Consider the following 11,943-nt stretch of genomic DNA (forward strand, 5'->3'; position numbering starts at 1 on the left):
ATGTGCCTGTTGGCCATGTGCATTTGCTTTAGTGTCCATTAGGAAACCAAAAAATAGGACTCACACACCAAACCCGAGATTTCACAGATATTGCCACTTAGGAGGAAGCGAAAGTGGGTGGCGATGTGAATGAACTGACTGCCCAGGTTGCAGGGAGATGAAGCAAACATTTTAAAGGGGAGATGCCAATACCTGAGGTTTGGGGAAATCTCATTTAATCCTTACAACAACCCTGTGAAAATGGCATCTTCCCATTCCTGAGATAGAAGCCTGTGGGTCACCAAGGCTAAATAACTTGCCTCTGGTCACAGAGCCCTGAAGGAGGGGACAGGGTTAGCTCTCAGTCTGGAATGGCTCCTGCCGTAGCAAAGCTTCCGCACTGACTTCGTCTCCCTCTCTGGATGGTTGAAGCTTCTTGGAAGTAGGAACACACGTCTGTCGGCCGCGCATTGGGTGCCCAAGGCGCCTCCCGACGCAGCAGAATTTCCTAAGGTTCTGTGGAAGGAAGAAATGACTGCCTGAACGACTGGCATATGGTTAGCAAGATACAGCATTTTCATTCACTTCTCCCAACGCTCCTGTGAAGAAAGGTTTATTCGCCCCCTTTCCTGCTTCCCAGGTGAGGGCACCATGATCAGAGTCACGCCTTCAAGCTGGAGCATCGGAGAGGGACCACACTCACCAGGGTGCCACAGAGGCCCCAGGCGCCCAGCGGGGCAAGAAGGTGGGAGGTGGAGAGGGAAAGAGGAAAAAAATGATCTAGGTCCTACCCTGCACATCCGAGGCAGGTGACCTCTTGCCTTGAGCACTTTTTCCCCTTTCCAAGCTCAGAGCTCAGCAGACCAGAGTCATAAGAACTTCCTGTCCTCGGTCAGCACTGACAGTCACTTGGGACTTAGATAAGATATTAAGAGACGAAGCCTTGTGCTTGAGCAGGGGGACACTCCTGGGGCAAATTCAGTTTCCCAGTTGACACACTTCCTGGGGGTCATTTGAGGTTTCCTTTTGTTTATTGCATTTTCTTACTTGTGACCAAACAATGTAAATTTAAGGTCAAAAATTAGGCGGAGGGATAAATATACGTGTATTTTATCGTGTTAACAAATTCTTATATGTGACTATATAATTATAAATACATAATATAAATAAATATATAGCATATATAATTGCATATAATTTTCTTTATCTATATTTCTTTTCACCCAGAAATGACTAACATTGGTGTGTGTAGACAACGGAAGGAGGAGGAGGAAGAGGAGAGGAGGGAAGGGAGGGAGTGAAGGAAGGAAGATGAGAAGGTCTGGCAAGTTGTGTTTAAAAAGACTCTTTATTTTTACACTTTGCTGGGGGCAGAGCTCTTATAAACTTTTTTTTTAAGTTTATTTATTTTGAGAGAGAGAGAGAGTACAAGCAAGGGAGAGGCATAGAGAGAGAGAGAGAGAGGGAGGGAGGGAGAGAATCCCAAGCAGGCTCTGCACTGTCAGCACAGAGCCCGACGCAGGGCTTGAACACGCAGACTGTGAGATCATGACCTGAGCCGAAATCAAGAGTCGGACTCTTAACTGACTGAGCCACCCAGGCCCCCCCCGGCAGAGGTCTTATAAATATGATTTGAGGATCATCTGCATCAGAGTTACTTGGGGGATTTTCTAAACATGCAGATTCCAGGACTTCACCCCACTGAATTGTCATCACGGGGATGGGGTCTGGTGCTATTTGGACTGGTCCTGCAGAGTTGAAAACATTCCTGCAGTAAGCAACCCACAGAAGTCATCCAAGAAATAGGGGACTGCAGGGGACCGCTTTCTGTGGAGAACAACATTATGTTTATGCCAAGGCCTAGCCTGGACACTGCAATGTTGAAAAAAGAGCTGCACCATTCTGCCCGGCGAAGGTCGAGCGTGCCCGCCTTGGCTTGCTAAGGTGTTCATTGATTGGGGGCTTCCTCTATGGACACCGGGGGCAGAGGGAGTTGGAGGTCCCTGGGTTTAGGGGGAAGGAGAGATGAATGGAGACTGAGATCTGCAAGGAAGGAGCTGGCTGAGCCCCAGGGGTGTAAGCCAAGGAGAAAGCCGGACCAGAAGGCCCTCCAGATGATCCCATGTGGTTCAGGGACTGAGTTGAGATTAAAGTTTTTCTTCTTTCACTGTCCACTCAATGACATTTTCACATTTTCAGGAAAGTCTGGGACCTTAAACAGCTGGTCTTGGTGCTTTGGAGACATAAATGAAAGGGTAAGGTGGCACCAAATAAGTAAGCAGCGATGCGCTGACCAGGAGCTTTGGATAGGAGACAGAAGGTGCAGTTCAGGGAAAGACAAGGACGACCCATCACGACCAGAAGGTGCAAGCGCTCCAAGAGACCCTCGGAAGTTAACAGGAGCGGGGCGCCTAGGTGACTCAGTCAGTGAGGCGTCCTACTCTTGATTTCAGCTCAGGGTACGATCTCATAGTTCGTGAGTTCAAGCCCTGCATCAGGCCGTGCACTGACAGTGCAGAGCCTGCTTGGGATTCTCTTTCTCCCTCTCTCTCTTTGCCCCTCCCCCACTTGCACTCTTTCTTTCTCTCTCTGAAAATAAATAAACATTAAAAAAAAAAAAAAGAAGAAGAAGTTAACGGGAGTGAGCGAGAGTTCCTGTTACCCTAGACAGAGGGTGAATTTTATTTCATGGAAGTGAGACCCAAAAAAACCTTCCATGCTGTTCCGCCATCTTGGCTCCTCCCCCCAAAAGAGGGTGAATTTTAAAGGAAATGTCTGGAAAATGTAGTGAGTATACACTCATGCAAACACTCGCGCGCACACACACACACACACACACACACAATCTCTTTTTCCCTCTCTCCAAATTGACACTAGGAAACCAGAAGTAAAAAATAAAGTTGGCCAGAAGAGACTCATTCTTGCCCTGGGCTGGGACCAGGTGTCACTGAGAAAAGCTGGGCCATGAGAAGGCTTAGGGCCCAGAAGCCCATCGTCATGCTTTCTGGGATTGAGGACTTCACCCAGTTGGGAAAAATGTTATCGCACCGCATGCTGTCCTCTGCTTTTATAGCCGTCTAATTGCTGGTAGGTTTCAGCCTGACTCACTGAGGAATTTGATCTGCAATATACTGAGAGACAGTCACATTCATCTCTGGATGAACAGAGACATATTCCAGGAAGTAGGATTTCCTAAGAACTCCTTGAAAGAGGAGGGTGTGCACCTTGGTTTCAAGTCATTCCTTTCCCAACATTCCCCTCCCGACACCACAAACTTCCCACAGTTCCTTCTCGGGCCCGCTCTCTCTCTCTCTAGGAACTTTTATCTTTGTGGTTATTTACCTTTTCCTGATTGTAAAATTTAGCTGCTGCTAAATCGAAAGTTTAAGAAAATATTTAAAAAGTTGCTCACTGTCTCTACTAAAATTTAGTAAAGATTATATGGTATATATAATTTTGATTCCCGGGGCACCTGAGTGGCTCAGCCGATTAGGTGACCAACTCCAGGTCAGGTCATGATCTCGCAGTGTGTGGGTTCCAGCCCGCGTTGGGCTCTGTGCTGACAGCTCAGAGCCTGGAGCCTGCTTTGGATTCTGTGTCTCCCAATCTCTCTGTCCCTCCCCTGCTCAGGTGCGCTCTCTCTCTACCTCTCTCTCTCTCAAAAATAAATAAACATTAATTTTGATTCCTTCTCTTTTCACATTTCTTCCTAAGTTTATTCCTGGATAGCTAAGAACGTTGGTACTATCGTAAATGGGAATTTTTTCCTCTTGCATTATTTAGGAATGGCTAAAACTTCTGGAATAATGGTAAATAATTGTGGCGGTAACGTGAATCTTTGTCTTTCTCCTGATTTTAATGGGAGTGTCTTTACTGTGTCACTTTTAAGTATGATGTCAACTCTTGTTCATACCAGTCAGATGTTGGGTGTTGAGACAGAGTTTTTACCATGAAAAAGAATGCATATTGCTTTAATTTATTTTTTTTTAATTTTCTGACCATTTTAGGTTTCCTTTTTCTTTTCTTTTTAACTTACATCCAAATTAGTTAGCATATAGTGCAATAATGATTTCAGGAGTAGATTCCTTAGTGCCCCTTACCCATTTAGCCCATCCCCCCTCCCACAACCCCTCCAGTAACCCTCAGTTTGTTCTCCATATTTATGAGTCTCCTCTGTTTTGCCCCCCGCCCTGTTTTTGTATTATTTTTGTTTCCCTTCCCTTATGTTTGTCTGTTTTGTCTCTTCAAGTCCTCATATGAGTGAAGTCATATGATTTTTGTTTTTCTCTGACTGACTAATTTCACTTAGCATAATACCCTCCAGTTCCATCCACATAGTTGCATATGGCCAGATTTCATTCTTTTTGATTGCCGAGTAATACTCCATTGAATATATATACCACATCTTCTTTATCCATTCATCCATCGATGGACATTTGGGCTCTTTCCGTACTTTGCTTATTGTTGACAGTGCTGCTATAAACATGGGAGTGCATGTGTCCCTTCGAAACAGCACACCTGTATCGCTTGGATAAATGCCTAGTAGTGCAATTGCTGGGTCGTAGGGTAGTTCTATTTTTAGTTTTTTGAGGAACCTCCATACTGCTTTCCAGAGTGGCTGCACCAGCTTGCATTCCCAAGAAAGCATATTTTTTAAAATCAAAGTTTACTATTCAAAAATAAATCAGAAATGGACATTGAAATTTATCAAATTTTTCAACAGTATCTTTCAAGAGGACAGATAGTGATGTGAATTTTATGAGTAGATTTTTCATATAAAACCTTCCTTATATTTCTGATGTAACATCACTTGATACTTCATTTACTACTGGGCTTATTTACTGGAATTTTTGTTTAAAATTTTTGTTTTAATAGACATAAGTAAAAGGCATCTATACTTTTTTTTTTAACTTTGTTTCTGTAAGCCTTATAAGCTGAATTGTGACGCATATCCATAGTTGCCGGTCCCTTGTCCTAGAATAAGCTCTTTATCATGAGAATTATTCCTTGAAAGTCTTTTTTTAAAAGCGTTTTCTCTTGTAATCACAGCCCAGCATTTTTGTGAAGGCAATCAACTTTTCCTTCCTGGTTATTGGATTGTTTAGATTATTATCCATTTCTTAAAAGAATAAAAAAATTATTGTCCATCTCTTGATTCAAGTTTGGTAATTTACATTTTACTGGAGAATCATACTTTTTGTAAGGATTTTCAAATGTGTTGCTGAGTTGCACACAGAATTTAAAAATTTTTGTATCTGTAATTTTCTCCACTTCTCAGTACAAATGGAGAAATTTTAAATGGCAGGACCTAAGGTCCAGTGGACCTGGGTTCAAATCTCCATTTTCCCTATGAGGAGCTTCCTTAGATAAGTTGTTGGCTCCTGACATGGAGAAAATGAAAAATAGAGATAATAGAACTTTGTACCTCACAAGGAAACAGGGAGGTGAAAGAGGGCAGGTAAGGTGCTTAGCATAATGGCTAGAACATGGAAATATTCAGTGAATGTGGGCTGTTTTTTTATGTATCTAATACTGGATGTTTGTGGGCTTTTTTCACATTTTTTCTTTATATTAGCAAAACATTACCTATTTTATTGTTTTTTAAAAATCTAAGACTGTTGGGGCACCTGGGTGGCTTAGTCGGTTGAGCGCCAACTTCGGCTCAGGTCATGATCTTACACTCCGTGAGTTCGAGCCCCGTGTCGGGCTCTGTGCTGACAGCTCAGAGCCTGGAGCCTGCTTCAGATCCTGTGTCTCCCTCTCTGCCCCTTTCCCACTTGTGGTCTGTCTCTCTCTCTCTCTCTCTCTCTCACTCAAAAATAAAAAAAAATAATAATAATAATAAATAAAAATCTAAGACTGTTTACTTCTACTTTGCAATGAAAACATTTTTTTTCTGTTATTTTCATAGGGCTGAGTATTTTTGTTGATTATAGTTGTGTTATTAAATTAGAGAGTGCTCTGAATAATTTGTGCTTTGGGGAATTTATTGAAATTTTCTTTGTTGAACAATATATAATCACTTTCAAAGTGACCTATAAGTCCTAGAAAAGTGTTATGTTTGTAGAAAAAGGGAATACAATATTAATCTATTAAATTGACTTTATTGATTATATCATTCAGACTTTCTATCTCAATGCTATTCAATAGAAATATACTGCAGAAAACACATGGGATTTAAAACTTTCTAGTAGCCGTGTTCAAAAGTAAAAATAGGTGAAATTAATTTTAATTAGCATATTTACGTAACTCCCTATATCCAAAATATTATCATTTCAGCCTGTAGCCAATATAAAGTATCTTAATGAAATATTTTATATTTTTCTCGACTCAGTCTTCAAGTCAATGTATCTTTTATATTTACGGCACATCTCAATTCAGATGCTAAGCTGTCATCAGGAACACTTGATCTATATTTAGATTCCATAAAATTTACAGTTGAAAAGGTAGATTCACATACTTGTGTTATTCTCAACATCCTTAAAAATTTGCCAATACTGAATCAAGTATCATTTTTAAAAGTTACATTACAATTAAGTAAAATTAAATCCAATTAAAAATTCAGTTTCCCAGTTCCACTAGCCGCATTTCAAATACTCAGCAGCCACACACAGTTACATCTCTGCGATTCTGGGCAATGCAGTTTTATATCTTCATTCATTTCTGCCTGCTAGACCTGTCCAATAAAAATGTATTAAAATGTCCAACTACTTTTAAGGAATTCTTGTTAATTTTTTTTTTACATGTGATAATGGTATTTGGGTATTTTTTTTTAATTTTATTGAGATATAACTAACATAACATTATATCAGCTTCAGGTATACAACTTAATGATTTGCTAATGTATGTATTGTGAAACTATGATCACTATAAATCTGTTAACATTTATGACCATGTGAGGATTTTTAAAATGGCTTTTTCATGTTTATTTTCGAGACAGAGAGAGACAGAGCATGAGCGGGGGAGGGGTAGAGAGACAGAGAGAGACCCAGAATCTGAAGCAGGCTCCAGGCTCTGAGCTGTCAGCACAGAGCCCGATGTGGGGCTCAAACTCACGAGCCATGAGATCATGACGTGAGCTGAAGTCGGACGCTCAACCGACCGAGCCACGCAGGCACCCCTTCCATGTGACTGTTTTTTAAAGCGTTCCTATCTTTTACAAAGACATGTTGAAATATTTATGAATAAAATGATGGGATCTTTGAGCCTGGTTTTCAAAGCAATATAGAGAAGGCAGAAGTAGGTTTTGCTGTAAGTGAAAAACTGCTGGCCCTGAGTTGATAACTGTCGAAACTTAGGTGCACGGGTACGTGGGGATTCATTAAGCTTTTCTGTTTACTCTTTTATATGTTTGAAATTTTTCATAATCAAAAGATAAAATGCTTTTAAAATTTGGATGACACCGTTTCCACTTATCAATTCCTTCTATCAAAATTTCCAGTATGTTGTTTTATGTATTTCAATCCTATTATTTTGTTATTCTTATAACTGAAAAATTGAATTTATATGACTAGTTATATATAAACAGTATGCGACTTTATTTCTTTTCTCTCTGTTCTGTTGTTTTTTTTTTTTTAATGTTTATTTTTGAGACAGAGGGAGACAGAGCATGAGCAGGGGAGGGGCAGAGAGAGAGAGAGGAAGGCACAGAATACGAAACAGGCCCCAGGCTCTGAGCTGTCAGCACAGAGCCCGATGCGGGGCTCAAACCCACGAACCGTGAGATCATGACCTGAGCCGAAGTTAGAAGCTTAACCGACTGTGCCGCCCAGGCGCCCCTTCTCTCTGGTCTATTAAAGTTTTTCAATGGGAAGTTCTTTGCTTCCTCATAAAAACTCAGAATTTTTCTAGTCACTCTCAGGTGAAAAAAAAAAAAGCCTTAGGGTCACTTTAAGTCACAAATTTAGTGTGGTGGTTAAAGATGGCTACAATTTCTCTGCCATTCTTCCTGTGGACTGGCGGAGTCTATTTGTCCCTCCTTAATTGGGACGGCCCTTGCTTTGACCAATGGAATGTGGCAAACGTGATGCTGTGTAACTTAAGCTAAGCTTCAAGAGCCTCGCAGCCTCTTTCTCACTCTTGGTACAATCCCTTTTTTAATCCAGTCGCCATGCCCTGTGAAGCCTAAACTGCACGGAGAGGCCACATGAAAGAGAACCAAGGCGCCTGGTCGACAGCTCCAGCTGAGCTCCCAGCCGGCAGCTGTGTGAAGGAGCCATCTTGGACATCATTCAACTGGCTGTCAGAGTGGAGTGGAGTTGTTTCTCAAATGCAGCCTTTTTCTCTGCTGCCACCGCCACTTTTTCTGAGACACAAGTCAGGTAGCACCTGATCATGTCCCCAGTTGCAGAGTACTCCCGTCTCACTCTCTGAGGGGCTCGTTGACGCTTCCTCACTAGACCTGAGTAAGAGAGGCAGCATGCCCATGTTGGATTGATGTTGAGACAGAAACAGTTTGAAGTGGCGGGGAGCAGGAGCCAACGGTCACAGCCAACATTCCATAGCATCAGCCTGGTCTGTCACCAACTAAGCCTGCTTCTGCCCAAACTTCCTGCTCTGTTTTGTTTGTTTTTAAAGAAAAGATGTCTTCCTTCCACCACACCTAGATTCTTAGTATCTTCCTTTTATCTTGGGGAGCAAAAGTGAGGGTGTTAGGAAGATCAAGGGAGGAACAAGCTTCCCTCTTTCCAGACAGAACAGTGGAGGCCACGGGTAAGATCACGGCAAGGGGTGCAAACGAGCACCAGATGTTTCTGGAAAACCATCTGAGTAAAGCTTCCCTATTGGCTACTCGGGACTAAAACTTCAGAGGGAAGAAAAGTGAGACTTTCTCCCCCACACCAGTAAATCTCAAGGTTCTCACCTGGTTCTGAAGTGGCGTGTGGTGAGAACATGTTGCTCTTTTTCCCTCGGCCCTGGATGTTTGGGCAGTGACTTGTTGGCTTTGATTTGGGTTGTGTCCCACACATACTTCACTGGGTGGTGGGGAGCCAAACCCAGGGCACCTGTGAGGACGAGGGAGTTTGGCCTTGGGAGGTTGATACAGAAAGTGGTACATATTCAGCACATGTTTATCACATTGGATAAGACTTGAGTCTTATCCCCTTTATTCCTTGTCCCTAGACTGTCCCACCTCCTCTCTCTAAGCTTCTTCATTCCACAATGCCTTGATGCTTCAACTCCAATATAACTATAACCTGTCTTATAATCTGGAGATCAGTGAGTCACAAGGCAGCATGGTTCATCAGATGGGACACTGGGGTCTGTATTCAAACCTATCATCCTGAACCACCAGCTAAGTTCTCTGAATCTGCTTCATTAAATGTCCATAAATAACTCTTGTCTCTTAAGGCTCCAGTGACAGTCGGAAAACACCTATCTAGGGGTCTCAAGCGCTGTTAGTTGTGGAAGGTCGCCTTCCAACTCCATCTATGGTGTTAGTGGGGACCCTCAACTGCCCTGGAACCTCCATGGCAGTCACAATCTGGGCCTCCCAGTTATCTGATGGGTAAGTCTGGGAGAAGAAATGGACCATGCTCAGCTTTGGAACACACAGGGTCCCATTCAGTTTGGTCAGCTGTGGTAGTAATCTCAGGGCTCTCTTTGCCACACTGGGGAGGCCTGCAGTATTCTGCCTGTGATTGGCCAAGCAATTGGTTTAATTCAACAGTGGAATGTTAAGAAGCTTTCTCCCACCCCTGAAGAGATAAAAGCCTCCCTAGTAATAAAATGGATATTTTCACCTCCATTAGTTAGTCTTCTATGTCTTATTTTTCAATCGATTCCAAATTTTTCAATTGATTCCAAATTCTGTAAGGAAATAAAAAAATGTTATTTTATTATTTACTGACTCCCTAAGACTTCAGTCAAGCCTTCTTTAGAATGTAAAACTACAACCTCAACACGACCAGCAGATCCCAGATCCCCTTTGGAGCTTATGTAATTAAATTGAGCCAAATGCAAAGGCGTAATTTTACTAGCTGACAGGTGTAATTTATACTCTATTCACAGGCTGTACATTAGCCAGTACCTGAGGATGATTTTTTCTGCTAATATGACACACCAGTGACATTAAGCTGAAACTAAAAATTAAATAATGCACCCTGGCGGACCTGTAGATCTGCTCCGACCACTCTAGGCAAGAGGAGATTTATTCTCTCAAGGAATTAAGCCAAAGAAGTGATGATCAGAAGGACAGGTGGTAGGAAATGTGGTGCAGGAGAAAACATTAGACTTAAGTAAAATGCTGTGCTTTGAACAGTTGGTTCTGTATCAGTTATCTAGTGCTGTGTAACAAACGACATCAAAACTTAGTGCCTCATAAATGACCACCATTTTATTGCTCACACTATAGCCCAGTAATTTGGGATGGGCTTTCTTGGGCTGTGAGGATAAAGTAAACTTCCATACATGCATGGACACAAAAATTTCATTTCCTTTGTACCCTTTCTCGGGTAATTCATGCAAACTAGAGAGTAAAATAATAAAATATGAACTTGAGAAAACAGGGTTTCCATCCAAGGAGCATGGCAAACCAAAGATGACAGATAACTATTCAAAAAGCAGACAAAACACTCTTCTATACTGGATCAAGAGGATAAGGGTTAAAAAAAAAGGAAAAAAAAAAAAAAGAGAAAGAGAAAGAAAGAAACCAAAAGGTTGTCACACGCTTTGAAGCAACTGGGAAAAAAATATTTATGACATCACTGATGAAAGAGATTAAAGAAAGAAAATAATGTTCTGCATCATCATAATACTGTAAATCATATTAATTGTAATAATGTGAATATGGACTACTGATTTTGACAATAGGTGGTGGTGGGGGGAGTGTTAGATAAACCTCATTTACTAAAGAACAGGTGAATAGATACATAAAGAAAACCCATTACAATCATCTGATGGTTATGGACCAAAATACCAGAAGAGAGCGTCTAAGGAGTGGGAAAGGTTGTTTCTGGAACACCAGACGGGAGGAGTATGGGGAGGGCTGGAGCCAATGACAAGGGCAACTTGTGAACTCTCTACACCTATTGCATATTTAACATTAGACAAAAATAACGTCAAACCCTTTTTAAAACAATGCTTGTCTCTGCATCCTAGGTTGGGACTAGGAAGGGAGCCTCTCCGTAGAAAACAGCAAACGGTTTCCGAAATGCTAAGTGCTCTTTGCATCCTGTCTCCTGGCTGCAGACTCTTAGTGTAGTCTTCCAAGTGGCTCAGGTCCATTTGGAAGTGAGTCACATGACACCTGTCCACCTCATCCTGATGATGAATCCAACCAAGGCCCCTTCTGGCCTCTGTGTCTTGGGTCGATAGCAGCTTTTGGGGCTTGGCATTTCACTGTGGAAATACTCAGAGGAGGAAAATGCACACAAGCATCAGAAGTGGATCTGGTACAGCTATCATGTTACGTCCCTTATAGTTGGAGGCATGACTGTATATACCAAACACGGTAACCAACCCTGGGCTAAATATTTACATACGTTACCTAGTTTTAATCATCTTAAGAAGCCATGCGTTACCGTCCCCATAGTCCAAGTGAGGACATTGACATTGAGGAATGTTCACAGTTTAGCTAGTAAATGACGTAGACAGGAGTGGGACCCAGCTCCCCAAGCACTCCCAACCCTGAATTTGTCACTCTCTAGCACCAACTCAGCCCTCTGCCCGTGCTCCAGCTGTCCTAGAGAGATGCTACCAATTTATAGTCCTTCTGCACACATTTCTTAATTTAAATCAACTTTTTCCGAACACCGTGACTGGCACGGGGTGGTGAGCACGGCCAGCTTTGCGAGCATGCAGTCACACGGCACCCCACACTGAGAAGGGAAATACTCTGCCATCAGGGTCCTGAAAATCTTAATCTACATTTTGTAAGCGAAGTCCTGTGGGGCAGTGGAGTGCGGGAGTGAGCAGGATGGGCAGGACACGTGTCCACGGTCCCCCACACCCCACTCACACAGA

The 11,943-nt window shown here is 42.3% G+C and overlaps 2 long non-coding RNA genes across 2 annotated transcripts in view; both read right to left on the reverse strand.

Moving 5' to 3' along the window:
* LOC131507741 (uncharacterized) overlaps positions 1-9,339 on the reverse strand; it is a 151,940-nt gene extending 142,601 nt beyond the window's left edge. The window contains exon 1 of the long non-coding RNA XR_009259673.1: positions 8,843-9,339. This is a non-coding gene — a long non-coding RNA (uncharacterized LOC131507741). The remainder of the gene's footprint in view (positions 1-8,842) is intronic.
* Positions 74-2,925, reverse strand: LOC131507742 (uncharacterized). The gene is made up of 2 exons (XR_009259674.1): positions 771-2,925; positions 74-495 (listed from the first exon to the last, which is right to left on the reverse strand). It is a non-coding gene; the product is annotated as an uncharacterized LOC131507742 (long non-coding RNA).
* Positions 9,340-11,943: the final 2,604 nt, after the last annotated feature.

The sequence above is a fragment of the Neofelis nebulosa genome, chromosome 3 (genome assembly GCF_028018385.1).
Source record: "Neofelis nebulosa isolate mNeoNeb1 chromosome 3, mNeoNeb1.pri, whole genome shotgun sequence".
Classification (NCBI taxonomy): Eukaryota; Metazoa; Chordata; class Mammalia; order Carnivora; family Felidae; genus Neofelis; species Neofelis nebulosa.